This window comes from Phyllostomus discolor, chromosome 5 (assembly GCF_004126475.2).
Source record: "Phyllostomus discolor isolate MPI-MPIP mPhyDis1 chromosome 5, mPhyDis1.pri.v3, whole genome shotgun sequence".
Taxonomy (NCBI): domain Eukaryota; kingdom Metazoa; phylum Chordata; class Mammalia; order Chiroptera; family Phyllostomidae; genus Phyllostomus; species Phyllostomus discolor.
The window spans coordinates 91,597,981-91,624,399 of NC_040907.2; the positions used below are offsets into that span (position 1 = coordinate 91,597,981).

General features: G+C 35.8%; 1 pseudogene; it reads right to left on the reverse strand.

Annotated features, from left to right (window-relative positions):
• Window positions 1–5,151: 5,151 nt before the first annotated feature.
• Window positions 5,152–25,986, reverse strand: LOC114496057 (annotated as a pseudogene).
• Window positions 25,987–26,419: the final 433 nt, after the last annotated feature.

The following is a 26,419-nucleotide window of genomic DNA, read 5'->3' on the forward strand; positions in this document are numbered from 1 at the left end:
CTATATTACAAGACCACTGTAATCAAAAATGTCTGGTACTGGCATAAGAACAGACACATAGATCAGTGGAACAGAATAAAGAGCCCAGATGTAGACCCATGTCTCTGTGGTCAATTAATATTTGACAAAGGGGGCAGAAGCATAAAATGGAGTAAAAATAGATTCTTCAGCAAATGGTGTTGGGACATCTGGAAAGCTACATGCAAAAAAATGAAACTCAACCACCAACTTACACCATATACAAAAATAAACTCAAGATGGATAAAAGACTTAAATACAAGTTGCAACACAATAAAAGTCCTAGAGGCGAACATCAGCAGGAAAATCTTGAACATTCCAGACAGTAATATTTGCACTGATATATCCCCTAGAGCAAGGGACAAAAAGGAAAGAATAAACAAATGGGGCTATACCAAATCAACAAGCTTCTGCACGGCTAAAAAAAAAATCAGCAAAATGAAAAGAGAACCAACAACATGGGAAAATATATATACAAATGATACCTTTGACAAGAGTTTGGCCTCCAGAATATATAAAGATCTCACACAACTCCACTCCAAGAAGACAAACAACCCAATTAAAAAATGGTCAAAGGACCTGAACATACACTTCTCCAAGAAGGACGTACAAAGGGCCCAGACACATATGAAAGAATGCCCAGCATCACTAGCCATCAGAGTGAGGCAAATTAAAACTGCAATGAGATACAGCTTCACACTGGTCAGAGTGGCTATCATAAAAAAATCAACAAACAATAAGTACTGGCAAGGTTGTGGTGAAAAGGGAATCCTAGTACACTGTTGGTGGGAATGGAGACTGGTGCAGCCACTGTGGAAATCAGTATGGAATTTCCCCAAAAACTGAAAATGGAACTGCCTTTTGACCTGGCAATTGCCCTGTTGGGATTGTGTCCTAAGAATCCTGAAATACCAATTCAAAAGAAGCTATGCACCCCAGTGTTCATAGCAGCACAATTTACAATAGCCAAGTGCTGGAAGCAACCTAAGTGCCCATCAGTAAATGAGTGGATCAAAAATCTGTGGTACATTTACACAATGGAATACTACACAGCAGTAAGAAAGAAGGAACTCCTACACTTCACAACAGCATAAATGGAACCAGAGAGCATTATGCTTAGTGAAATGAGACAATAGTAAAAGACACATACCATATGATCTCACCTATAAGTTGAACCTAATCAATAAAACAAACAAGTGAGCAAAATAGAACCAGAGACATGGAAATAAAAAACAAACTGACAGTGACCAGAGGGGAGGTGACTGGGGCCTAACAGGGAAAAGGAGAAGGGTCAAGGCAAGGAACATGTATAATGGGCCCATGGACAAAGAAAACAGGTGTGGGGGGAGGAGGATTGACTGTGGGAGTTGGGGGTGGGTAGGACAGGGAAAGTCCTTGGGGGAAAATGGGGACAACTGTAATTGAACAACAATAAAAAATATTTAATTAAAAATATCTGCAGTGTCCACCCTCTGGGCTTGCAAGAACGCTGCTTGGAACCCAGGCACCATACTGTGAGGAAGCCCAAGCATCAGTGGAGAGAAGCCCATGCAGAAAAGTAAGGTTTTTAATGGAGAGCAAACCTGAGGCCCCAGATACATGGTCCCAATTAAGGCATCTCAGCCAGATCCTAGCTATTTGAACCACCTTAGCTGAAGCCTCTGATGGAGCACCAACAATCTTTCTGTGATGTGTACTGCCTGAATTCCCGATCCATAGAATTTTGAGCAAATAAAATGGTTGTTTCAAGCCATTAAGCCTTTATTGATTCATCAAGAAGCAAAAAAAAAAAACAAAAACAAAAATAAAAACCTCAAACACATAAGAATGTGGTCTGGTGAAGGAGACAAACATAAATATATGTTATAAATAATGTGAGTGTCATGGGAGAAGAGAGAAACATTTCAATCTGTGTAGAGCAACAGTGAGCAAACTTTTTGGTAAAGAGCTAGACATTAGATATTCTAGGCTTGTGGGCCATATTGTCTTTCTCTTAACTATTCAATTCTTCCATTCTGGGAAAAATAGCCAAAGACAATATATAACCAAGTGAGTGTGTCTGAGTTCCAATTAAACTCTTTTTACTAATACAAACAAAAAAAAAGGACAGAATTTTACTTGGAATAGGAAAAGGAATTTGCCTTTTCCTATTCTTGACTTTGAGAATGAGGAAGTGCTTACTAAAAGAGTAATGCCTCAGAGTTGCACCTTAAAGGATCTATCTGAAACCAAAGCTCTGAGATCCTTGGAAACTCTTAAGCCTCTATTTCTAAGTGTAAAATAATAATGATATGTGGAATTCCATACACTATACTCTGAAAGGTCATCCCAACTGAGGTAGGCCAGTAGAGACCTGAGTCATCAGAGAGAATGTGGAGAGGCAACAATAGGGACAAAAGGAGGAGCTGGGAGGCTGAGAGCTTAACTGAGCTGCTTCTGAAGTCCAGGTGAATCTCAACCAGGAGTCAAGAGTTTAGCACATCCATCTCTCTCATCTTCACACCATAGTCAGTACCTTGTATCTGTTCTTGCTGTTATTTCATTGAATGAAATTGAGTGTGTATTTGTCATCCGCCTCCTAAAAATGATCATGAACTGAGAGTTTCATAAGAAGAAGGATTTTTGTCTTTTTCTTACTTGAACATTGCATTAATTTTATATTATTTCTTTTTTTAGAATAGGTATGCATATTCTTGTCTTTGGGGCTCCTGGGCTCCCTTTCCTACTTGATATTCCTTAAGCACAAGCCTATATTTCTTGACCCAGAGAAGAACTCACTGTTCTGGATACCACACCTCAGCTGCTACAGGAAAGCATTGGTGAAAGTATTCAGACTTTTAAATGTAAGTGAAAACCAGTAGAAATTGCAGAAAATTTGAATGGATAAAGAAAACTTCAGCTGATACCATGTCTTCCCAATGATGATTGTAAGATGGAAGAGTAAGAGAAAAAATTCTTTTGGAAGCAAGTAATAAGGCAGATAAACAGCCAGTGGGAAAACCATTCAGGGAATGAATCTTGAGGTGTGCAGAGGTTTGGAACAGATGACTCATTCCTTCCCCTACATTTGATGAATCCCACCATTGCAAAATCCTATAACCATTACTTCTGAGGAGCTCCATTGCTCAGTCTTTTATGTATTTTTTTGTATTTGTTATATGCATGCTGGCATAGACAAATATACCTGTATACACACCACTGGATAAAGAGAGCAATAACTATGATCTGTTTAGATTCCCAAGTGAACTAAGGTTTATAGCTTGTGTCAACTCCAGCCATCCTTTTCAATTTCATCTCCAGATACTGTCCACACCAAATTCTCACCATTTTTCCATTGTGGTCCTCCCTGCCAAGATTTGGCTCAAACTTTTACTGAAAGCTTTTCTCTATTGCTAAACAACTTAGCCATCATTTTCTCCACATGTAAATGTGGCAATTTTTTACTAAAAATAATATCATCAAATCATATTAATGTTTTTAACATCCATATAGACTATGGATGTTAAAAGTCCAACATTCATTGGACTATGAACTTTTCAAGTCAGGACACAAATTTTGTAGCCTGTAATAGGTATATAATCAATATCTGCTGAATAAATGAATAATAAAAGAATAGAATGAATAAAGACTTGTTGAATTCAATAAATGTAAATTTTAAAATTAATAGCAAATAGTTACTTACCAAACTGAAAATCTGTGTTTTTCCAGTTCCTCCAAGTAAGATATATCCTGTGAATAATCTTTAATGTCTCCAGTTCTCCAAGCAGCTGTTTTTTCTTTCACAGAATGATCAGTCAGGCTCTCTCCCTTATCAGTGAAATTAAATAAATGGGAAAAATGAAGTATTTTAGGAGACAGCAGATAGAAAGTTTACCTAGTTTTGGTGACACCTCCCACAGAACGACTTATAGAATCATTGATCAAGCAGAAACATAGTTAACTACATTTTTTGCATTGAAATTATTGCTTTATAGTCCAGATTCTCTCACTGAATTTTCATGTCAACCAGAACAAATTGTCACGTACACGTTTGTATTACATCACATGAAACAGCTTATATAAATGTTAGAAAAAACATGATCATGGTATTTGTATTAAGTTAGGACTATTGATTGCAAATAAGGGAATTGAAGCTTTAACTAGTCTCCAGCAAAAAGAAATTTGAAGGAAGGTTTGAACTACTAGCCTAAGGAGAAGGCAAGAAGACAGTTGGATTTCAGGAACACAGGAGCCAGAGAATTGAAGGTTGACCTCTTCTCTCTGCTTCTGCAAGGCATTTTCATTCTAGTACTCACCAAAGTTTCTGACTTCTACAATCTGTGATTCTCAAAAACATAAATTTAAGCTTAAAACTATACAATGACTATGGAGTTAATTTATTAGAACTTGAGAAAATTGTGTGGTCGATGTTGATGTGTCCAGAAAACACATTGTCCTATCAGAGAAACTCAGCCCTGTAGTTCAACAAGGCATTCTTAGCAGTGCGGCTATGGTGGAAAGATGGGAAGGAGGAAATAACCTAACAAAGCTTTTCTTCCATCTTCCACCAAAACTGTTCAACTTTCAACTATTTATATTGAGGTCTCCTGTAAGATTTTATTACAAAATGCTACTGCAAAAAGTCACTTGAAAATTACTAGCCTACAGAAGAAAATTAGGTATGACTTGTATTTATGAGATTGTTGTGTTAAAACTCTTCTCTCCTTTTTTTATATTCTTCTCTAATGTTTTAAGTTAACATTAGTAAGAGCATAGTTGCCTGGAATTCCTTGATATCAATTCACACATGGTTTTTCACAATGTAGATGAAATATTTTGAAATTGCAAAATTTTGCTTTGCATTCACAGGTTAGAGTAATCAGGAAAACCTTAGAGTGAAATTCAGGGAGAGCAGATGTGTCATCAAATCTCTAGGTGAACTCAACTCATTTTTTATTATGAAGTGAATTGATTTAATTACCTTATGAACAAATTCCAGCTATGACAGTCATCAATTTAAAGCACCTTTCCTTATGGCTCTTTTCATATTTCTTAGCTCTATAGCTCCTATACCAATAAGGATATTTTAAATCAAAGTTTTAGTGTTAGTATTTGTCAAACAAAGTTAATTCACTTTATTTTTCTTGTATAAAATTATGTCGTGGCCACAGCTTGAGCCTGAATTCTCTCCACAGTAACTCTGGTGTGTGGGTCTTCATAAGATGCACAGTGAATTCCTGATAGGAGGTGTTTGGTGAACATGATCTCTTTCCACAGGTCAGGGGTGAAATAGCTATAGGTCTTGAAGATGGCATCAAAAGTGGTCTTGGTAAAGTTGCCTAGGGTGGCAGTGCAGCACCCCTAGATGACGTATAGCAGTTGTCCATACTGACCATCAGCAGCATTTTCTTGGGCACAGGGGTGGAGTTGATGACAGTGGCCCTAGGAGAAGTAATGCGGTACACCAGCACAGAGCCATGGTGTTTGGTCACCTTGCAAGGGATGGTAAGAGGCTTGCTGATCTTATTCCTCTGGTAGCCTTGTCACACAAATACAATAGAGATGTTGGCCAGGATGATGGCCCCACAAATGACAATGGCTACCTCCTTGGAGCACTTAACACCCAGACTGACACATCCATTGTAGTTTCTGATAGCGACAAATGCCTTGAACCCGGTATTCTGGCCACCATGAGTTCATTGTTGCGATTGCATAATCTTCAAAACCTTGTCCTTGAGGGATGCCCCCAAGAACAAAGTCAATGATCTCAGGTTTCTTGATGGGCAGGGAGAAGGAGATCTCTTCCAGGGACTTGATCATCATATCCTTGACCAGGTGGCCCAGCTTGGTGACAGGAATCAAATCCTCATCCTCAGCCTTGCCTCTAAGAGCTCTGTGGCCTTGGCCCCAGACCCAACCCAAGCTACAAACTCAAGTCTGCATGCCAGCTGCCAAATTCTTCATGGAAGCCTCTGTGGCCTCCCATTCCAGGGCCCCAGGGACCCAGGGTCTCAGGGCCCTACCAGAGAACCCATGTCATCCCCCACTTGGTGTTTTCTCAGAAACAAAACCACTGTTAGTATTTTCAATTAATAATTAAAATTCTAGATTAAATTAAACATTGCTAAAATTCTTTTTAAAATATGAGAGATTTGAATTAATCCAACTAAGTATATTTGATTTGTATATCATTTTAGACTGCTAAAACACACTTTTGGAATTACTTAAATTTTACATTTGATGGCATTTCTTCAGGAGTTATTTAGATACGTTATTCATTCTCACTTGATAGAAAGTTGAAATTCCCACCAAAAATTATACCATATTTGTGTTACCCACCAAAGCTCCTAATTTTTTAGTGTATAGGTGTTTCATGATAGAGCATTAAATTATTATTTGGTTAATCTGTTATTATATGTTTTTGCAATTCTAAAGACACTTATTTTTTAATGTTTTAAATTTAATCTTTATTGTATTTTTTTCCATTACCATTTAGTCCCCTTAAACCGCCTTTACCCAGCAATCACCACACTGTTGTCCATGTCCATGAGTCCCTTTTCTTTTTTGCTCAATCTCTCCACCCACTAACCTCCCCCCAGCCTTAGCTGTCATCCTGCTCTCCATCTGTGAGTCTGTCTCTATTTCCTTGTTAGTTCAGTTTATTCATTAGATTCCACACATGAGTGAAATAATATGGTATTTGTCATTCTCTGACTGGCTTAATTCACTTAGCATAATGTTCTCCAGATCCATCTATACTACCACTAAGGGTAAAATTTTTTATGGCTGAGTAGTATTCCATTGTGTAAATGTCTCATAGTTGTTTTATTCACTCGTCTACTGATAGACACTTGAGCTGCTTGCATATCTTGGTCATTGAAAATAATGCTGCAATGAATATAGAAGCGCTTATGTTCTTTTAAATTGGTGTTTTGTGTCCCTTCAGATATATTTCCAGAAGTGGGGTAGTTGGGTCAAAATACAGATCCATTTTCAATATTTTGTGGTAACTCCATACTGCTTTCCACAGTGGTTGCACCAATCTGCATTCCCACCAATAGTGCAAAAATGTTCCCCTTTTTCCACATCCTCACCAGCATTTGTTGTTTTTGATTTATCAACGATAGTCATTCTGACAGGTGTGAGATGATATCTCATCATGTTTTCAATTTGCTTTTCTCTGATTATTAGTGATGTTGAACTTTTTTTTATTATGTTTATTGGCCATCTGTATGTCCTCTTTAGAAAAGTGACTTCAGGTCCTTTGACCATTTTTTAATTGGATTATTTGTTCTTTTGGTTTGGTGTTGAGTTTTGTAACTTCTTTATAAATTTTGGATATGAAATCCTTATATGATGTATCAGCAAATATGTTCTCCCATTCAATGGGTTGTCTTTTCATCATTTTTTTTACTGTTCAAGTAAAGTTATCTGCCTTTTCTCCCCACCACTCCCCCCACCCCAGCCATCCCCACCTCCCTTCCCTGATTCTATCCTGCCTTAGTTTTATCCATGTGTCCTTTATAGTTGTTCCTGAAAATCCTTCTCCCTTTTCAGCCTAATATCCCCTCACATCTCCCCTCTGGTTACTGTCAGTTTGTTCTTAATTTCAATGTGTCTGGTTATCTTTTCATCTTATTGATGATTTCCTTTGCAGCGCAAAACCTTTTTAGTTTGATGTAGTCCCATTAGTTTATTTTTATTTGTTTCCCTTGCCTGGGGAGGTATATCTGACAAAATATTGCTATGAGTAGTGTCTAAGATTTTGCTGCCTATATTTTCTTCTACTGCTTTTGAAGTTTTGGGTCTAACAGTTAAGTCTTTGATCTATTTTGAGTTCATTTTTGTGTATGGTGTAAGAAAGTGGTCTAGTTTCATTTTCTGTATATATCTCTCCAATTATCGTAGCACAATTTAGTGAATAAACTTGTCTTTAGCCCATTGTATGTGCTTGCTTCTTCTGTCAAATATTAATTGCCTATAAAGGTACAAGTTTATTTCTGGGTTTTCTATTCTGTTCCATTGGTCTATATGTCTGTTTTTTATGCTATTTTCATGCTGTTTGATTAACATGGCCTTATAGTATAATTTCATATTAGGTACTGTGATTCCTCCAACTTTGTATTTCTTAGGATTGTTGTTGCTATCTATGTAAGGCCTTTTGTGGTTCCATACACATTTTTAAAATATCTTTTTCTAGTTCTGTGAAGTATGTCATTGGAATCTTAATAGTAATTGAGTTGAATTTATAGAATGCTTTGGGTAGAATGGATGTTAATTCTTCTTATGCATGAACATGCATATACTGCCACATATTTTTATCTTCTTCAGTTTCGTTCTTCAGTGTCTTATAATTTTCCAAGTACAAATCTTTTACATCCTTGGTTAGGTTTATTCCAAGGTATTTTATTCTTTGTAAAGCAATTATTAATGGGATTGCTTTCTTCATTTCCCTTTCTCTTAGTTTGTTATTGGCATATAAAAATGCAACTGATTTCTAGGTATTAATTTTATATCCTGCTACCTTGCTGAATTCATTTATCAGTTCTAGTAATTTCTTGATGGAATCTTTGGGGTTCTCTACATACACTATCATGTCATCTACAGATAATGACAGTTTCCTTTCCAATTTGGTGGCCCTTATTTCTTCTTCCTGGCTGCTTCCTGTGGCTAGAACTCCCAGTACTATGCTGAATAAGAGAGGTGAAAGCAGATCTCTCTCTTGTTCCTGATCTTAAGGGGAACACTTATAGTTTTTGCCCATTGACTATGATCTGGCAGTGTGTTTGTCAGATATGGCTATTATTATGTTTAGGTATGTTCCCTCTATTCACTCTTTGCAGAGTTGTTATCATAAATGGGTATTGGATTTTGTTTGTTTGCTTCAATTTCACTAGGTATATAATCTGTTTATTCAGATTCTCTGATTTTTCCTTACATAATTTGGGAAGACATTATGTTTCTAGCAATTTATCCATTTTCTCGTGGTTTTCCTGTTTGTTGGCATATAATTATTCATAATATTTTGTTACAATCCTTTGTATTTCTTTGGTGTCAGTTGTTATTTCTCCCCTTTCATTTCTAATTTTATTTATTTGGATCCTCTGTCTTTTTTTCTTGATGAGTCTGGTTGGAGGTTTGTCAATCTTGTTTATCTTTTCAAAGAAAAACCTCTTGGATTCATTGATCTTTTATATATTTTTTTAGACTCTAGGTCATTCTTTTTTTGCCCTGATCTTTATTATTTCCTACCTTCTCAGTTTGGGCATTATTTGTTTTTCTTTTTCAAGATCCTTTAAGTATAAAGTTAGATTGTTTATTCGAACTTTTTCTTGTTTTTCAAGACAGGTCACTAATGCTATGAATTTTCCTCTTAGGATTGCTTTCCCACTGACCCACAGACTTTGGATTGGTATGCCCTCATTTTCATTTGTTTCATGGCATCTTTTGATTTCTTTTTTGATTTGTTGTAGACCCATTCATTGTTTAATAACATTATTTTGCTTCCATGTCTTATGTGTATCTTGGTGTTCTTTCTGTGATTGATTTTTAGTTTCATAACATTGTGATCAGAGAAGATGCCTGATAGGATTTCAATCTTCTTAATTTTATTGAGACTTATTTTTAATTACTATTACTATTTTTTATTCTTGTTCAAGTAGAGTTGTCTCCATTTTCCCCCACCACGCCCCTCCATCCCACCCATCCCTACCTCCCACCCTCATTCCAACCCCCCTTTGGCTTTGTCCATATGTTCTTTATATATGTTCCTTGAGGACCTTTCCCCTTTTCTCCCCATGATCCCCTCCCATCTCTGATCTGGCTACCATCAGTTTGTTCTTTATTTTAATGTCTCTGGTTACATTTTGCTTGCTTGTTTGTTTTGTTGATTAGGTTCCACTTATAGGTGAGATCATATGGTATTTGTCTTTCACTGCCTGCCTTATTTCCCTTAGCATAATGCTCTCCATATAAGTTGTGACACCATAGAAGTTCCAGAGAAGAATATAGGCAATAAAATCTCAGATATTCCACACAGCAATATTTTTACCAATATGACCCCTAGAGCAAGAGACAAAAAGGAAAGAATAAACAAATAGGACTACACCAAATCAACAAGCTTCTGTACAGCTAAAGAAAACATCAGCAAACTGAAAAGAGAACCAACCACATGGGAAAATATATGTATGAATGGTATCTTCAACAAGGGTTTGATCTCCAAAATATATAAAGATCTCACATGACTCCACTCCAGGAAGTCAAACAATCCAATTAAAAAATGGTCAAAGGACCTGAACATACACTTCTCCAAGAAGGACGTACAAAGGGCCCAGACACATATGAAAGGATGCCCAGCATCACTAGCCATCAGAGTGAGGCAAATTAAAACTGCAATGAGATACAGCTTCACACTGGTCAGAGTGGCTATCATAAAAAAATCAACAAACAATAAGTACTGGCAAGGTTGTGGTGAAAAGGGAATCCTAGTACACTGTTGGTGGGAATGGAGACTGGTGCAGCCACTGTGGAAATCAGTATGGAATTTCCCCAAAAACTGAAAATGGAACTGCCTTTTGACCTGGCAATTGCCCTGTTGGGATTGTGTCCTAAGAATCCTGAAATACCAATTCAAAAGAAGCTATGCACCCCAGTGTTCATAGCAGCACAATTTACAATAGCCAAGTGCTGGAAGCAACCTAAGTGCCCATCAGTAAATGAGTGGATCAAAAATCTGTGGTACATTTACACAATGGAATACTGTGCAGAAAGAAAGATGGAGACTTATTTGTTTATACTTAGGTTTAGTTATATTGCATTAAATATATGAGTACACAGTTTTAGTGTTTGTCTAAATTTTTTTATTTAATCTTCATTGTATTTTTCCATTACCATTTTCTTGTTCTAATATGTGGTCTGGAAAACATTCTGTGTGCACTGGAAAGTATGTATATTCTGCTGCTTTGGGGCAAAATGCTCTGAAGATATCAATTTAATCCATTTGATGTATTGTGTCACTTAAAGCCACTATCTCCTTGATGATTTTCTGTACAGAAGATCTATCCATTGAAGTCAAAGGGCTTTTTTTAAAAAAAGATTTTATTTATTTTTATTTTTAGAGAGGGATCGGAGGGAGAGAGAGAGAAACATCAATGTGCGGTTGCTGGGGGTCATGGCCTGCAACCCAGGCACGTGCCTTGACTGGGAATTGAACCTACGATGCTTTGGTTCACAGCCTGCACTCAATCCACTGAGCTACTCCAGCCAGGGCAGGTTTTAAAATATCTGACTATGATTGTATTTCTCTCAATTTCTCCCTTTATGTCCGTCAAGATTTACTTCACATATTTAGGTGTTCCAATGTTGAGTACATAAATGTTTATATGATTATATCCTCCTGTTGCATTGTTTTCTTATCATTATGTAGAGTTCTTCTTTGTCTCTTACTGTAGCCTTGGTTTCAAAGTCTATTTTGTTGGATATAAGTGCTACCCAGCATTTTTTTGCATTTCCATTTGCATGAAATATCTTTTTCCATGCTTTTACTTTTAGTTTGTATGTATCTTTTGATCTGAAGTAGGCCTCTTGAAAGCAGTATATGTATGTGTCCTGTTTTCTTATCCATGTAGCTGCCCTATGTCTTTTGGTTGGAGCATATAAGCCATTTACATTTAAAGTGATTATCAATAGATACATATTTAGTGCCATTTTATTGTTAGAGTATTCTCCTCTGTTCTTTTTTTATCTCTTTTTCTTTTTATTCTTTTTAAAGTGAGCTCTTTAACATTTGTTGCAGTACTGGTTTGGTGTTAACAAACTCCTTTACCTTTTTCTTATCTGGGAAGTTCCTTATTTCTCCTTTGATTTTAAATAGTAGCCTTGTTTGGTAAAGTAGCCTTGGTTGTAGGTCCTTACTTTTCATCACCTTGAATATTTCATACCTCTCCCTTGTAGCCTGAAATGTTTCTGTTGAGAAATCAGATGAAAAATCAGTCTAATTGATGCTCCCTGATTTATAACCACTTGCCTTTCTCTTGCAGCTTTTAGGATTCTCTCCTTGTCTTTAAGCTTTGTCATTTTAATTATGACATGTCTCAATGTAGGCCTCTTTGGGGCAAACTTGTTCGGAACTATCCAGCTTCCCTGGACTTACATGTCTTTTTCTTTCACCAGATTAGGGAAATTTTCAGTCATTATTTCTTCAAATAGGTCCTCAATTCTTTGCTTGCTCTCTTCTCCATCCAGTATTCCCATGATATGGATGTTGTTATGCTTCATGTTGTCCAAAACGTTTCTTAAGCTCTCCTCAATTTTTTAATTTTTTTTCTGTTCTGCCTGAGTGCTTTTTTCTATCTTGTCTTCCATATCACTGATTCAGTCCTCTACTGCATTTAACCTACTGTTTATTCCTTCCAGTATACTATTTATTTTAGATATTGCATTCTGATTTTCTGACTGGTCCTTTTTTTATGGTTTCTATGTCTTTGCTCATGCTATTGAGTGTCCTTATAACCATTATTCTAAACTATCTGATAAATTGCTTGCTTCCAGTTCATCTAGCTCTTCTGGAGAATTCTCTTGTTCTTTCTTTGGGGATCTGTTTCTTTGTCTTCCCATTTTGGCTGTTTTTTTTTTTTTTTTTTTTTTTTGTATTTGTTCTTATGTATTAGGTAGCTCTACAAAGTTTCTGGTATAGACCTTTGTCATATGCTGCTTGTGACTGGTTCTGGTCAACCTGTTCAAGCTATTAGTGATGCACAGCATGTGACTCCCTCTGCTGGGCCTGGAAGGTAGGATAGCAGCACCTTCTTCAGTTTCTTGTTGCTTGTACCTAATCTGTTAATATATATTTTGATTATTCCACTAAATTCATGGTGGACATGGGATGTAATATATTTATCTATCTTTTATAGCATCTAAAATAGTAAAAGCACATAGTAAATAGCTATTGGAGGTTATTTATTAAGTACTTATACTAAAATAACAGCAGTAAATTCTATCTCCACCCAGCTGTTTAGTCACAAACAAAAACACCTATAGCAAAAATTTTATGACTCTTTGGATTTCCTTTAAAGAATTTCTAAGTTAATGTGCTAAAAATTCCTTCAAATGAATTATTTAGAAGACATAAAATCATGGAAACTAGTTCTTCTCCAAAAAAAATGAGCTCAAAGAGGAACAAAAACACAAAGAATTAAGAGTTTTAAATCCAAAAAGGAATTAAATATGTTCAGGAAAACATGAGTACTAAGGAGTATGAGCCTATTCATGTGGAAGAATTAAAATGACCTGCCAACCATAAACTAATATCTTGAATCTATACATAAAAATAATGCTTTAACTAGGAAATCATCAATATTTAACAGATAGATAATAGATCCATTACAACTGTAAGTCCTGTATGTATCCTAGAGACAAATAAAATTATCATTGTAAAAACAGATTCAGGACTTCCAGCCCAAGATGGAGGCATAGGCATACACATTGTGCCTCTTCGCACAACCTAAAGAAGGACAACAACAAATTTAAAAACCAAAAAACAAACAGAACTGACAGAAAATCGAGCTGTATGGAAGTCCAACAACCAAAGTGTTGAAGAAGAAACATTCATCCAGACTGGTAGGTGGAACAGATGTACACAGCTGGGCAGAGAGGACTTGTGGCAAGGCAGCGGCTGGTGAACCAAGGGCAGGCAAGGCAGTGGCTAGTAGACCAGGTGAGGTGGCAGATTGTGGGCTGGGTGATCCCACATTTGCATGCAGATAAACTGGGAGGAACAACTAGGGAGTAAGATAGACTGAACAACCCAGGGTACCAGTGTTGGGGGGGAAAAAGGCCTCAAAACCTCTGACTGAAAAAACCTGAGGGGGTTGAGGCTGCAGTAGGAGAAATTCCCAGCCTCACAGGAGAGTTCATTGGAGAGACCCACATGGTTCTAGAATGTACACAAGCCTACCCACTCAGAATCAGTACCAGAAAGGCCCAATTTGATTGTGGGGAGCTGAGGAAGTGAATGAAAACCAGCAGAGAGTGCAGCAAGTGGCACTGTTCCCTCTCACAACCCTCCCCAACATACAACATCACAACCAGCAACTTGCCCCACTTTAGTGAACACCTAAGACTCTGCCCCTTACTATGTAATAAGCATGCCAAGACCCCACACCTCCAAAAATGGCCCAAATGAAAGAACAGTTAAAGCTCCAGAAAAAATAAAACTAAGTGAAAAAGAGATAGCCAAACTATCAGATGCACAGTTCAAAACACTGGTTTTCAGGATGCTCCAAGAGCTCACTGGGTACTTCAACTGCATAAAAAGGATTCAAGCAGCAATGAAGGTGGCATTATGTGAAATAAAGAAAAATCTACAGGGAACCAATAGTGTCTGGAAGGAAACCAGGACTCAAATTAATGGTTTGGAGCAGAAACAAGGAATAAACATTCGACTAGAACAGAGTGAAGAAACAAGAATTCAAAAATATGAGGAGAGGCTTCGGAACCTCCAGGACATCTTTAAACATTCCAGCATCTGAATCATAGGGGTGCCAAAGAAGAAGAGGAAGACCAAGAAGTTGAAAACTTATTTGAAAAAATAATGAAGGAAAACTTCCCCAATTTGACAAAGGAAATAGACTTTCAGGAAGTCCAGGAAGCTCAGAGAGTCCCAAAATAGTTGGACCCAAGGAGGAACACACCAAGGCACATCATAATTACATTAGCCAAGATTAAAGATAAGGAGAGGATCTTAGAATCTTCTGATCCGTAGTCAGATGCGTTATCCATTGCACCACTAGCCCACACCTCAGGAGAGGATCTTAAAAGCAACAAGAGAAAAGGAGACAGTTACCTACAATGAAGTTCCCATTAGACTATCAACTAACTTCTCAAAAGAAACCTTGCAGACAAGAAGGGGCTGGAAAGAAGTATTTGAAGTAATGAAAAGCAAGGACCTACATCCAATGTGACTCTATCCAGGAAAGCTATCATTTAGAATGAAAGGGCAGATAAAGTGCTTCTCCGATAAGGTCAAGTTAAAGGAGTTCATCATCACCCAACCATTATTACATGAAATGTTAAAGGGACTTATCTAAGAAGAAGAAGACAAAAAAACATGTACAATAAAATGACAGCAAACTCACAATTATTAACAACCACACCTAAAATAAAAACAAAAACAAGCTAAGCAAACAACTAGAACAGGAACAGAACCACAGAAATGGAGATCACATGCGGGGTTATTAGTGGGAGGAGTAGGAGAGGGAGAGGAAGAAAATATACAGAGAATAAGTAGCATAAATGCTAGGCAGAAAATAGACAGGGGGAGGTTAAGAATAGTATAGGAAATGCTGAAGCCAAAGAACTTATATGTACAACCCATGGACATGAACTAAAGGGGGGGAATGTGGGTGGGAGGGGGTATGCAGGGTGGAGGGGAATAAAAAGGGGAAATGCAACAATTGTAATAGCATAATCAACAAAACATATTTAAGAAAAAAACACATTCAGTTAGTAAGGTAATATACCATATTGTGCAGTGTGTAATGCTCACTTTTTTTGCCCAAATTTTTGAGAAAAAGTAAAGATGAACATTATACATGGGTAGTACCAATTCTGTAGCTATGTAAATGTTTTTAATTTTTAGTGTATTTAATTTTATGTGTTTGTTACCTAAAATTTCTTGTACCATATGTTCAAAAATAAATGTTAAAACTCCTTTATACTACAAAAACAAGTATCTAAATATAAGTAAATAAATGAGTTAAGAAATTAAAATGAAAGATTTTTTCCTGAAAGTCTGGGCCAAAAATGTGGGTGCACATTATACAAGGCAAATGCAGCAGGTTTCAAGTGTACATATCCATGATACATCATCTGTATATTGCAATTTTTGCCCACCACCCAAAGTTAAACCATCCTTTGTTACCATATATTGACCAATGTCCCCTTAATAAACTTAATAAAAATAGACCTATATACTAAAAAAATTAAAAACTTAAAAAGATTCTTCTAATAGTGAAGTTTGTAGAAAGATGAGCACCTACACTTTAAAAGAGAAATTGGTGGTACAAATTTGTTCTGAAGTGCCACATTTTATGTACGTGCATGGCTATTCACACTCTGACTCATTGCAAAAATCAATCGGAAGTATTTAAATGTAAATTGATAAGATTCAGACTCTAATTTTAAAGTTCATGTACTAAAAATTTGGTTTATGAAGACTGCCATTCTTACAAAAAATTGGTTAAAAAAAAAAACCCACACACACATAATTAGCACTTTTTCAAGCACAACACAAAATGAGAGCCAAGGAATATTTTTAAATTTTTAAAAACTGAAGTATATAGTGTTGTAGTAAAAAGGGCCATAAGTAATGATCAGAAGACATGCAATCAAGTCTTCTTAAATTTAAGTTTTCTTTTTTTAATCCGAAAACAAAGAATACTTTTTTAACACAGATCATAGGATTTATATGAAGACAAACAGATAATATGCACAAAATATTTCTGGGAGTGGGGAAGATAGCACTTAATGTTCAGAACATTAAAGATATGAGTAGCATCTGGCAAAATGTGTTGTATAGCACAAGTGGTCAATAAAACATTTAACATCCTTTCTTGTGCAAGTATTATAACATTTTTATGAAGCTATTAAATATAAAATGACAAAATATATTTAATGTCAAAGTTGTGCACTTCTTGACATGATAAGCCTATTTAATTGTGTTACATGGTAGGAAGTAAAGCCCAAGGTCCCCACCTTTCTGTTCATAGTTTTTTGTTTTGTTTTGTTTTTCCCCTGAGCCATAAGTCTTTCCATGGACCAATTAGTTAATGGAAAAGAGTGACAATGATGGAACCTGTGAGAGGATAAGTCTTTGTGTGGAGAAAGAAACTTGCAGTTCACAGGGCCATGACAGTGCAGTGGCAAAGCATTAGGATGCTAGGACAGTTAAGCTCCACTTAGCAGAAGCACTTTTCCCCCAAACTTGGAACAGGGTCTTTGTGCAGGGCTCCAAAAGGAGCACTGTTCATCTGCCCATCTGGCCAGATGAAGAGCAAGGGGATTCTTTCATCAAAAGAGAGAGCCTTAGAAGGAGGAAACAGTGAATAAAGGGCTGAATCCTAAGGATTACTAATGCTTTTGAACTGCCCTGGGAAGATCAGAAGTGAGCAGCATAGAAGCTTTAATTCCTGCCCAAATAATGGGCACTATTTTTTTAAAAAAAGGCATAGGAGGAAGGTTTGGGGTGAAGGTACTCTGCTAAGAGGCTTGTGTTAATATGATCACAGAAATGCAAATCATAGATAACAACAACAAACACCAGGTGCATGTAAAGTATCAAAGCAAATAAATATGACATCATGTTCAATTCCATCAGTGCTGTTATCATCCAAAAAAAAAAAAAAACAACATAGTTCCAAATTAAATCCAGCCTAAATCCTGAGACCATCCAGCAAGAATATTATTTTTTCTTTCTTTAATTCATGTCTCATGTGCTCACCAAATTTTTTCAGGACAGGCTTTGCATTAGCAGTACCCAGAGGTATCCCCAGCTAGGTGGCTCAGGATTTACCTGAAGAAAGCTCTCAAGGAAGTAACACCCTGGCTACTGTTTCTGTCCTCTGGAGAACAACTAGCATTTCTGGCCATTTGGGACCACAAATTTCAATTGTTCTCAGGTCATCTGTTATTTGAAAAACTGGTGTTTCACATGTAAAGTTCAACATTAACTCTATTTTTCCACAGCCACCCTATGAATTGTCCAGGTTAGAGTTTTTAATGTCAATTGAAGAGACAAATCAATACCTAATACAGGAGATGAAAAACAGGAAAACACTTAACCTGAAATAGGGAGTCTCAGATTTAGATTTAGGAAGTATTATAACCCTCCTCATCCATAGCACTCAGCTGCGAGTACCTTGGGTGTGTTTTGGCTCTGTCATCACAAAACAAGGATCCTCCTGAGACACATTCCCAGCATACACAAGCTGTTTCCTAAAGAAATTCAGGCTTAAGCCACCCCCCGCCAACAACAGAGCTTGACCCCTAGGGAAGAGTTTGCTCTCTCAAACAATTGACACAATTTTTGAATATGTTGAATATTGTTAAAAATAAAATAAAAATGGAACCCTTTGATTAAACATGTGAACTCAGAAAATAATTTTAGGTTTCTTGGATATTTGTATTCTTTCTCACCTTACTTTAGCCTTCCTTGGAATCCCAAAAATTTTACAAGAGAAAATATTTAAAAGGCTAATATTAGATCCATAATATCTTAGAAGTTTCATGGAAATATTCTTTCTTTAGCTTCTCAAAGAGTATACATAAAAGTACATAATACATAATATGTATAAAGGATGTAAACTTTTTCTTCCCAGCAAATGGTCCTTTGTTTCCATATCCTAGCCCTCAAATTAATGTTATAAGACTCAGGAAGCAGAAGACATACTGGCTAAATGGGGAAAAAAGTACACAACTTTTTCAAAGTATTATTTCATGATGGATACAAAGATGAGCTCTAGAAACAGAAATTCTGGTTCAAATCTCATCTATGCATTTACTGACAAAGTTATTTTGGCTAACTTACTCCATCTCTCACATCTTATTTTTGTCATCATAAAATAGGGAAAATGATGATAATAGTAGAATCTATCCCATTAGGCTGTGAGAATAAGATGAGTCATTTGATACAAAGGACTGAGAACATTTTCTGGCACCTAGTAATTTTCTAGCACTCAGTAAATATTATCTTTCATTGTTACAAATCTCATGAAACTTTTGATTCCTATGCTTTCTTCTTTAATATAGACCACAGTGTAGAAACAACCACAAATGGAAATGCTATACATGCTTACCTGGACATTAAAAACACAATAATTTATTTGGTCAGATGGTGATTCACTATTTTACAGTGAAAACAAAGTTTACTTTAAAGATAATGGCACAATATTAGTCTCTATACACATATGTTTGTTTAGTCAGAATAGTGGAGAATTAAGACAGTGATTCAGATCATTTATCTTGGAAAGGGCAGGGTTGTGGGACAGTCCTTTTACTTCAATTTTCTATCCAAGCTAAGTTTTCTAAACCTGTACAACTCAGTCACATGATCTATGTAAGTATAGAGTTTAGAAAAAGATATCTAAAAACTGGATTCAGTAATACCAGTAAAATTAATTTAACCAACATTTGGGAGCCCAGTTGGTGTAATTTATATACATTTATCAAGAGAGTTTCTGGACAAGCTTCACAGAAGCCTTGATTATGCCAAATAAAACAGTACAACCAGCACATTTTCCAATCACCCTGCCCAAGGTGGAAAAAGGAATGTAGACTGATTAATTTAACTAACGTCTTCAACAGCTTACAAAGTCTGATTCGGATGTAATAAAAATTTATTGGCATTACTGATTTCATAAACATCAGCTGCTTTAGCATGTCCCACACTTCAAAACCTTCTTTGAAGACCAAATTACCTTCTACCTGGCAATATATTTTTTAAAATCATAGTTAATAATCAGGGGCTTCTGTTTTCATGATCTTTGCAAAGCCAGCATCCATGCCTTCATTTTACCTTGTTATTTAATTCTTGGTCTTCTTCTAAGAGAGTGAGATCACAGTCCACAGGGCAAGAATCAATGTTATTAAAAATGCTTCCTAGGGTTAAAAACAAAAAGTATAAAAAAACATATTACAGATTTTCACTTCAGAGGATATGTAAGCTTAGACTGCAGAAATCTAGGAGCTTGTATAAGACCTTACAAGTGGGGAAGAAGAAATACTAATACATCCTTCTACTAAGAAGGATGCTTATAGCTGTTTTATGCTCCCAGTTTTAATTCAATATATAAACATGAAGTAGAACTCTACTACTGGCAACAGCACAGGGATGCAATTTATAAGCAGCAGCTGTGTCTGATCTGCTTTCCTACCCTCACCTGGGTAAGATTTTCTGCCATTAGCTATGTTTCTGTGATCAAGTTTTCAAAGAAACTCCCATGTACCTCCTATAAATGTTTCAACATAAAACCTTGACACTATAGAGTTCTGTTCTCTGCCTATACCCAATGCTTCCCCCTGAGATATTTGTTTCATATCTTTCATGACTTGTTTTATATCATAGTTTCTCAACCTCAGCACCATTGACATTTTGGATTGGATAATTCATTGTTGTAAGGGCAGAGCTGTGTTTTGTAGGATATTTAGCAGCATCCTACTAGATGTCATAGTACCTTCCACTTCCCCATACCTTCTTTAGCTGTAATAACCAAAAATGTCTCTGGACATTGCCAAATGTCCCTTGGGGCAGCAAAACATCCCCATTAGAAAACCATTGTCTGGATTGGAAATTCCTTGCAGACAATGTGTCTTGCTCACCTTTGTGTCTCCTGTAATGTCTAACACAGTGCCTGAAACAGAGTTCAACAACTATTTCCTAAATTATGAATAGAGATATCACATAAGCAAGTATTACTTCAGCTTTATGCCTCCTAAGTCATTGACTTGACAACCCCTCACTTCAATAAACTGAATGTCTACACTCAGAGTCTTGTGACAAACATCCTGGCCCAGATGCTGCTAGAGCTTTGAGTGCCTCAGTAGAGCCACAGCTTTGACAAAGAGGTTGACCCAACATCTTTTTTTTTAAGTATACATGTGTCATATACTATGAGCAGCCAAAGCCTTGCTGCCTGTCCTCTTCTCTCCCTCCAGGGTTTGAATACTGCCAGCTCTTTAGAATTGCCCTTGTGGACATTTTTTATTGAAATTCCTATAGTGTAAAATTTTTAGGACATGATCTCCATGTCTGCAAGCTTTTTCTCTCTAAAAGACCTGGCCAGCATCTTCTACCCAGCCCAGGTCTGTGTGGATCAGGCATTTCGAACATTAATGCTTTTGTTGTAACTGCTGACCCAAACAAAAGTCATAAACCAAAAATTAACTTTCTTTAGGGAGTTTCAATGGGTCAGGTGCCTCTTCTGTGAGAAGCCTGACATTTTGGTCTTTGAGATGAGAATCACGTAAATCATTGGAAGAGATTCCTTACTTTGAGTCTAAAACAAAATTCCTTGCTGCTGTCGACATGGACAAAATCAAGATAAGACAGGGAGGAGACTGGAAGAAGGGAGGAAAAAATCATTTTTATATGGAGTTTAAATAAATTATTATTTTTCAAGTCTTTTAGTTTATCAGGGCATAGTTGCTAGATGAAATAACAATTATAAAATAATAATAAAACCCATTTTAGTGTTTTCTAATACCTTTATATTATGCTGTGTATATACACACACACCAAAGTAAAATAAAATAAAACAATAAACTACTAAAAAAAGTATCATGCTATCATTACTCCCTTTGACAGATTCAGAAATTGAGACTTGAATAGATCAAAGAATTTCTCCCAAATCAGACAGTTAATCAGTGAAAAATCTGAAATTGAGACCCAAGTTCTATTTAACTTCAAGGCCTATGCATGTAATCCCTCTATCTTACTTGAGAACTACTTATACACAGTTTTAAACACTGACCAATATATTCATTTTTACTATTGCTGGAACAAATTTCCACAAGTCTAGTGACTTAATATCCATTTTTTATCTCACATTTTTTTTGCAAGTCAGAAATCTAGGCTAGCATGGCTCCACTAGCCCCTCTCCTTATGTCTCACAAGGTCAAAGTCAATGTCTCACCCACGGCTGCAGTTTGCATTTGAATCTTGAGATTCTCTTTTAGGTTTGCTGGTTATTGGCAAGATTCATTTCCTTCACATGCTTTCTATGTGATCTCCTTTACCTTCAAGCCAAGAGCAGGATGCATCCTTCTCATGCTTTGAATCTCTCCAACTTTTCCTTCTGCCTTCTCTACTGCTACCAGCCAGAGAAAGTTCTGTGCTTTAAAGGTGTATGTGATTAGATTAGGTTCACCTTGATAATCCTCTTCTTGATGTGTACAGATTCTAGAGATTAGATCTTAGACATGTTTTTTAATGTATACTTTTTCATTACCACTTATCCCCCTTATACCCTCCTCGCTTCCTCCTACCCTCCTCCCCCATACCCCACTATCACCACACTACCATCCATGTCCATGAGTCCTTTCACTTTTTTGCTCAATCCCTCTACCCACTAACCCCACCCCCAAGAGCTGTCAGCCTCTGCTCCATCTATGAGTCTGTCCCCATTTTCCTTGTTAGTTCATTAGATTCCACATATGAGTGAAATCATACGGTATCTAGCTTTCTCTTACTGGCTTATTTCACTTAGCATAATATTCTCCAGGTCCATTCATGTCATCACGGAGGATAAAGTTTTCTTCTTTTTTGCAGCAAAGTAGTATTCCATTGTGTTAATGTCCCATCGTTGTTTTATCCATTCATCTACTGATGGACACTTGGGCTGCTTTCAAATCTTGGCTACTGTAAATAATGCTGCCATGAACATAGGGGTGCACAGAGGTTCTTTCAGATGAGGGTTTTGGGTTTCTTCAGATAAATTCCCAGAAGTGAAATGGCTGGGTCATAAGCCAGTTCCATTTTTATTTTTTTAAGGAAATTTCATACTGCTTTCCACAGTGGCTGCACCATTTTGCATTCCTACCAGCAGCGCAAAAGGGTTCCCCTTTCTCCACATCCTCTCCAGCACTTGTTGTTTATTGATTTACTGATGATAGCCATTCTAATAGGTGTGAAGTGATAACTCATGGTTTTAATGTTCATTTCTCTAATGATTAGTGACTTTGAGCCTTTTTTCATGTCTATTGCCCATCTGTATGTCCTCTTTGGAGAACTTTCTATTCGGGTCTTTAACCATTTTTTAATTGGGTTGTTTGGTTTTTTGGTGTTGAGTTTTATAAGTTCTTTATAAATTTTGGATATTAACCCCTTATCAGATAATATCCATATCAGTGAATATGTTCTCCCATTCAGTGGGTTGTTTTTTATTTGTTAATAATTTCCTTTGCAGTGACAAAACATTTTCAACTTGATGTAGATTCTATGATGATTTATTTTCTCTTTTGTTTCCCTTGCTTGAAGCAATATATCAGAAACAATATTGTTATGAGCAATGTCCAGGATTTTACTTCCTGTGTTTTCTTCTAGGATTTTTATGGTTTTGAGTCTAACAATTAAGTCTCTGATCCATTTTGAGTTTATTCTTCTGTATGGTGTAAGAAGGTGGTCTAGTAGCCCTGGCTGGCATAGCTCAGTGGACTGAGCACAGGCTGCAAACCAAAGTGTCGCAGGTTCGATTCCCAGTCAGGGTACATGCCTAGGTTTGCAGGCCATGACCCCCAGCAACCGCACATTGATGTTTCTCTCTCTCTCTCTCTCTTCCTCCCTTCCCTCTCTAAAAATAAATAAATAAAATCTTTAAAAAAGGAAGGTGGTCTAGTTTCATTTTTCCCCATATATCTGTCCAATTTTCCCAACATCATTTATTAAATAGACTGTGTTTACTCCATTGTATGGGCTTGCTTCCTGAACAATGTTAGAAATTATGCCTACTATGGACAATTTCTGATCTAATGGAATTTATATCACCATATGTTAAAATGTGAGAATGTTGTGCATGTTCAGGTAATAGTGTCCTTATTAAAGAGTTTTCTGAAAGTGTTTAAGTTTTTTTTGTTCATTTGTATAATTAGAACATTTCTTTGCTTTAGAACCTTTCTATTTATAAAAATGTATGTAGTAATTGTACATATATACATTCGATGTTTACTTACATACATTTTATTAATACCATTTAATAAATATTATAAAATATATGAATGTGTACATAATACAATTTATCAAATTGTTATCATACCATATATGCAATTTACATCCCTTTTTACACTAATATTGTTTGTTAATGTTAATGTTCTTCAAGATATTATTTTAATCAGTACATAGTGGTACACCATATGACTTTAGTTAACCAGAACCCCTTGATATTTAATCATATTAAACAAATTTTACAAAAATATTCATCTATGATATTCATCTATGCTTATATTCTCAAAGTGGGTATCTAAGATAAAAACCTCAGGACTCATGAAAAGAACTATATCAAAATTCAAATGACAGCCCACAATGTATAGATATATCCTATTATCCACATGCTTGCCAAAACTAACCATGTTTTCCAGTTTTGCCTGCTTGTATACAAAATAATATTATTTCATTGTTATTTAAATTTTCAATACTGTAATTCTAATAACTTTGAATATTTTACATTTCCTGAGCATGTACGCCTTTTTATGTTTTAAATTCCCATCTCCATCTTTTTTTCAATTGTAATATTCAATATTTTCTTTCGGATTTTTATCTTTCCATGTCAAAGGTAATAACTTTTTGCCTGACAATTGTCCCAAATATTTTTGTCTGCAGTGAGCCTTTTTAATTTCTTTGAGAGATTTGTGTATATATATGTGTGTGTAGAATGTAGTTTTCATTAATATATAATTATGCATAACAATATTTTCTTTTACTGTTTTCCCCTTGCATATAAGCTTTAAAATCTGCACTACATAGCCAAATAAAGTATACATAAACAAACTGCAAATAAACAAAAAATCATGAGGTTCTTGGATGATTTTCTTTATACTTTCCCACCCCCATTTACCCAAGCAACCATTGAACCTGGGAGTCTTCCTAAGACCCCAAACTCAGACATATAAAACACAGCTGGCCTTCATTTCTCTCAAACAATTTTTCTCTGAATTTCTTATTTCAGTATTCTCCAAATCATAGAAATTTAAAACCTCTCTGTCTTCATAAATTTTCCTCCTCTATTGTCATTCACAGCTAATTACTTGCTGTTTTCTCTTCTACCTCATTAAGAGGCTTTTAGACATATTCCTTCCTCTTTGTCATAACCCTAACTGAAGCTTTCATCACTTACCCAACTCCACATATACAAGCAGATAGAAAGACAGTCAGACACATAGATAGAAGATGATGATAGATGATAGATAGATAGATAGATGATAGAAAGATAGATAGTTGATAGATAGATAGATAGATAGATAAATGAGGACTTTAAACTGAGACAGAATCATGCCATATACATTTGTTCAGAACTGGCTCTTTTCCTACCTTAAGCACTCATGGCCATCTCTACAAGTCATAAAATAGACATCTAACTCTCTATTACTTAAAGTGGATATTTCCCATGTTCCTCCTTCACATCTTCCTTCCAAAATCCCTAAAACTTTTCCATTCCATCTGCTCCACATAATCCATTTTACTTATTCCATGCTCATTTAACAAAATATATACATATACACATATATGAACATATGGACATATATAGATAAAGGTATTTTTCACTATAGGAGATTATATACTGTATATGACTGCCCTTACCCTCTCATTCTAAAAACATCTCATGGAATTCTCTTAAAGTCATCAATTATAACTCTATTTTATTATTTTCAATGACTGAAAAATATATTATGCATCATTTATGGAATAATTTATTTAATGATTCCCTATTAATGAACATTTGCTCGTCTTCTTCATTTTTGTTTTCCTATCAAAATAATGCTACAGTAAAATCTTTGTACCTGTACACATCCATACTTGTGCTTTTGTTCCTATGAATGGATTTTCAGGGAGAGATTGCTGGGTCAAAAAGTTTGCATATTTTAAATGTTAATAGATATTATGAAGTTGCTTTGTAAAAAACAAACAAAAAATAAAAAATTCCACAAGCAATATATAAGAAAATCTTTTCCCAGATCCCTGCCACCAATAAATCACCTCTGAATTATTAATTTATAATATTATTAGATTGTGATCAGAGAGGGTTGCCTCTATTATTATATTTTGTATACCTTCATGTCCTTAAAAAGCTGTTAGGTTTTCTAGTCAGCTGTTCTTCATTTGGTGCATATAAGTATGTCATACATCTTTTTTTTAAATTATTCCTTTTATCACTAAAATAATGTCTTTCTTTGACTGCTTAATTCCTTTTAAATCTTAAATGCCAACTTACCTGCTGTTGACATTGCCTCTCAAAACAGGTTTATTTTTGTTTTAATTTCCTAATATCACTTAGTTCATCCACAGGTGTTCAACATTTTTTTTATCACTCTCTTATATGTATTTACTGTAAGTACTATGTAGCTGGACTTTTCTTGTAAACTCAGTGTGACAGTGTCTTTTACCAGAGAATCATAACATTATTATTAAATATGTTTTTTATTCATTATAATTTCTACTTCTTCCTTTCCTTTTCTTCATGTGCTAATTAGCTTGGGATAATATTCATTTTTCTTTTCATTTCCTTTCTTAAAGTATGTTCTACTATGTTTCTCCATTCAATTACGACTACTTTCTTCTCTCAGCACTCATAGTCATATACACAGGGAACAAATTTAGAAGTGTTATGTCCAAGTGCATAGTTCTAAAGAACTGGTGAGAAACTAGCACAAAATGAGG